This window comes from Myxine glutinosa, chromosome 4, assembly GCF_964187855.1.
Source record: "Myxine glutinosa chromosome 4, kmMyxGlut1.1, whole genome shotgun sequence".
NCBI lineage: Eukaryota > Metazoa > Chordata > Myxini > Myxiniformes > Myxinidae > Myxine > Myxine glutinosa.
Window position 1 is genome coordinate 52,307,135 of NC_136264.1, and position 4,592 is coordinate 52,311,726.

At 47.3% G+C, this 4,592-nt stretch overlaps 1 protein-coding gene across 3 annotated transcripts in view; it reads left to right on the forward strand.

The window, feature by feature from the left end:
- The first annotated feature begins 4,002 nt into the window (after nt 1-4,002).
- Nucleotides 4,003-4,592, forward strand: part of AGXT (alanine--glyoxylate aminotransferase) — a 177,502-nt gene continuing 176,912 nt past the window's right edge. The window contains exon 1 of one of the 3 annotated variants that reach the window (XM_078775702.1): nt 4,003-4,271. The gene's annotated coding sequence lies outside the window, so the exon portion shown is untranslated. The remainder of the gene's footprint in view (nt 4,272-4,592) is intronic. The other 2 variants (XM_068112324.2, XM_078775703.1) reach the window with 2 other exon arrangements.

The following is a 4,592-nucleotide window of genomic DNA, read 5'->3' on the forward strand; positions in this document are numbered from 1 at the left end:
TTAACTGATCTCTCCATACAGGTTGCTTCTGTCAAACCAGACGTGATCTGCTTAACAGAAACTTTCCTCCTTTATGATGTCTCTGATTCCATAGTATCTCTCCCGGGCTACTCCCTCCTCCGGTATGATAGACCTGAGCCTCGTCCTGGAGGCGGGGTTGCTATCTTTATCAAAAACTCTCTTCCTCACTCGCCCTGCACTGCACTCTCTCCACCTCACCCCCAGGAATACCTCTGGCTACGGCTTCCCCTTCGCTCCCACCTCTTGTTCATATGTGTGTTGTGCCGTCCACCAAACAGTGATGACTCCATCTACATCTCGCTGTCTGATGATATGGACCAACTTCTATCTACTCATCCCAACTCTCTCTTCCTCATATGTGGTGATTTCAACTGTCATCATGCCAGTTGGCTGGGTGTGGGTACCTCTCTCACCAGCCATGGCTCCTCAGCAAAGGACTTCTGCGACTCACTGGGACTGACACAATCTGTCAATTTCCCGACCCGGATCTCAGTCAACGGAACATCTTCTCTTCTGGACTTGGTTATGACTAACTTCCCTGAAAATGTCTGCTGCTCTTCTTCTGCTCCGATCGGATCATCTGATCATGTCCTTGTTAAAGTGGACATCTCTCTGACCATCCTCAGGGAGCCTGCTCAGCGTCGACGAGTCTGGCATTTCACTCAGGCCAACTGGCACGGTCTTCAAGCAGCCATCAATCATCTGGACTGGTCTCCCATCTCTACCACCTCTGACATCAACTCATCCTGGGAATTCTTCCAAAGTAAATTGCTCTCTCTCATGCACAGATTTATCCCATCTCGTCTTCAGTTGTCATACCCTTCCTCCCGTCCATGGTACACGGAATCTTGTGGTGAGGCTGTTGCCCAGAAACAACTTGCCTTCGTCTCCTGGAAAGCAAATCCAACGGAAGGAAATCTCATTTCCTTTCACAAAGCCCGAAACAAGTGTGTGTCCACCCTCAGGAGAGCCAGGAAACAATATCTCTCCGTTCTCAAGACCGAACTCTCTTATCTGTCTCCCTCTTCCAAATCCTGGTGGCGTCTGGTCAAATCCGTTTCTGGTGTTTGTTCCCCCTCCATCCCCTCCCTTACCTCAAATGGCTACACAGCTGACTCCGCACGTGAAAAAGCTGAATGCCTCAACTCTGTGTTTGCCTCTAAATCTTGTGTCCCAAACCCATCCCTCTCTGTACCCACCATACCCAGTCGTACCCTGCTGCTCCTGGACTCCGTGTCCTTTCCTCCTGACAAGGTGGAAAAGTTTCTGTCAACCCTCGACTCTGATTCTGCAACTGGACCCGACGGCATCAGCCCACGGGTCCTAAAATCCTGCTCTGCTGCTCTATCTCACCCTCTCTCTGTTCTCTTCACCCTCTCTTTTGCTCAAGGTCAACTGCCATCTGCTTGGAAATCAGCCAACATCACCGCTTTGCACAAAAAAGGTGCAAAAACAGATCCTAGCAACTACAGACCAATCAGCCTTCTCCCAATTATCAGCAAAGTCATGGAATCCATCATTGCTTCTGATATGAAATCTTTCCTCTTCTCCAATGGCTTGATCTCTGATCATCAATTTGGTTTCAGACCAGGTCACTCTACTCTGGACATGCTGCTTCTGCTGTCTCAACAATGGATGGAGGTCCTCAATGCCAAACAGGAAATTAGAGCTGTCTCCCTCGACATATCACGTGCCTTCGACACGGTCTGGCACCCCGCTCTGCTCACCAAACTCTCCTCCTTTGGTATCCATGGAAATCTCCACGCATGGCTGGCGGACTTCCTCTCTAGTCGTCGTCAACGTGTGGCCCTGAATGGGTTTCTCTCATCTCCTCTTCCTGTTCAGGCCGGAGTTCCCCAAGGCAGTGTTCTGGGCCCCGTGCTTTTTCTGGTCTTCATCAATGATCTCTCTGACTCTCTCGAAAATCCTCTCTATCTCTTTGCTGATGACTCCACTCTCTGCCGCTCCATTCCTCTTCCCTCAGATCGGCAGTCTGCTGCCTCCTCACTCTCTGAAGACCTGGACAAAATCACAGACTGGTCAAACAAGTGGAACATGTCTTTCAATCCTGACAAATCTCACACTCTTACTATGTCTCTCCGAAAAGATCGACTGGACAACCCTCCCATCTACTTTCTCAACAATCCTCTCCAAGAAGTTCTGTCGCTCAAGATTTTGGGTCTCACTATCTGCCATGATCTTTCTTGGGAAAACCACATTTCCAAGCTGGCCTCCAAAGCCAGTCGCCGACTGGGCATCCTCCGTCGTGCGAAGTCCTTCCTCGGCACACCTGAGCTCCTCACCACATACAAGGCTTTCATCCGCAGCTCAATGGAATACTGTTCTCCCCTATGGGCCGGTGCTCCTGCCTCACACCTAGCTCGGCTTCACGCTGTTGAAACCAAAGCTTTCAGAATTATTGGAATCTCCCGCGATGAAGCTATCTCTGAGGGCCTTTCACTCACTCACCGCAGGCAGGTAGGTAGGTGGTCTTTCTGTCTTCTACCGACTCCTCTCCGGCCTTGCACCCCCAGCTCTCTCTGTGCTCTGTCCCCCAAATATTCCTACAGGTCGCACAAGATCTGCCAGCAACCCTCTGATGGTTAAACTGCCGAAATCTCGGCTCTCCGCTCACCTTCACTCTTTCATTCCTCTTTTCTCCCGCCTCTGGAACAAACTCCCTCACTCCCTTCAATCCCACTCCTCCCTCCAGGTCTTTAAAACAGCTGTTCACCACCATCTCTTATCTTCCCCCATCCAAAACCTTGATCTTTTCTACCCCCGCTAATTCACCCCAGATCCACCTTGTTTGAAATTCCAACTTCTTTCCTGGAAGTCCTGGCAGTGTCCATATGTTTTATACCTCTCCCACTGCCCCCTTCCCACGCCCCCCCCCCCAAAGCCCTCGCCCTCTCTCAGATCTCTCGATGTCTCCATGTCTCTCGGTCCCTGCTCTCAAATGTTGTGTTTGTGTCCTTCCCCCTCTCTCCCCATCTTGTCTACCGCTCCCTATGTTATATGTTTTATGTGTCGGTTTGTCTTTCTGTGTGATTAATGTTCGCTCTTTCACGAGCCTCGATCTTGTATACAACAACAACAAAAAAAAAAAAAAAAAAAAAAAAAAAAAATCTGACAATGACGATTTGATTAGATTTTGGTGAAGATCTGAATTTGGATTCGGATATGAGAATTATTTAAATTTTTAAGTGATTCTTCCCCATTGGGAGATAGGGCCAAAATGATACATAGCAGGACATCTCAAAAAGTTATGGACGGATTTGGACGAAACTTGGTGGAGAGGTTTGGTATCTGACAATGACGATTTGATTAGATGTTGGTGAAGATCTGAATGTGGATTCGGATATGAGAATTATTTAAATTTTTAAGTGATTCTTCCCCATTGGGAGATAGGGCTAAACACGATACATAGCAGGACATCTCAAAAAGTTATGGACGGATTTGGACGAAACTTGGTGGAGAGGTTGGGTATTTGACAATGACGATTCGATTCAATTTTGGTGAAGATCCGGATCGAGCTAGTATAATTTTTTAAAGTGATTCTTCACCATTGAGTGATATGGCCAATCAGGTGGTGGTATGCTCTCTACCAAGTGCTGTTCTAGTTCATCTTGTTTTGACTGGCTCTGCTCTTTGGTCCCTTCACATCCATGGTAGAGCGTTCCCAAAATTTCCTGATCACCCCGCTTGGCTATTCTTGCAATCGAATGGCAGCAGCAGAATCATTCGTACCATTGGGACGATGGCGGATCTTTCCCCCACGATACAGAACGAGACCTCTGGGAAGTGCCACATCTTGCGACATGCACTGAAGTTACGTACTGTACAAAAGGGATATGGGTGTTACTTTTGATTCAGATAATGGCTAATGTGATTAATAGAGTAGATGAAAAACTAACATCCATGGTCATCACACACCTAAACTCTTTTGTTCTTTTCTCCCATTGAGGATACGATACGAGCAGGATGGGCCAAATGACATTCTCATGTGTCTGTTTCCATGTGCAGTGGCTGTGCCATGTTTATCATTGTGTATTACAAACGATCATTGCGTTTCTTCTTCTTCTGGTTAATCTGACTCCCTCATTCCTTCAATAATTGCAGAAGCTGTTTTTTCTGTGTGTTCCTGTGTGCACCGAGAGCAAAGTGCAGTGTGCGTGAAACCGAGTTGTGGCATCTCGTCAGGTGCAGACAAAAGGCGTCCACGGGTGGTGTTGTCATCCCTTCAAGGGGTAGGTCATTCCTTCCTTCACTCTACTGGGGAAAGGAATGTTTATATGATTAATCAGTCCACGTTTGTGGAATCTGGCAAAAATGTACATGGCACGTGCCTTGTCGGTGTTGCGAGTAATAAAGGGTTACTTTCAAAGGCGACCATGTTGTGTATTTTGTACGTCACCACCAACCTTAGATTTTCTCCACATTGTTGAAGAGATGTCTATCCAAGTTGCTCTAGCATTGCTGACATAGTCGAAGTGTTATGATACTGATTTAGTGTGAATCTGGCTGACATGAAACACTTTACTATGTATAAAAACGGTCTTTGTACCATT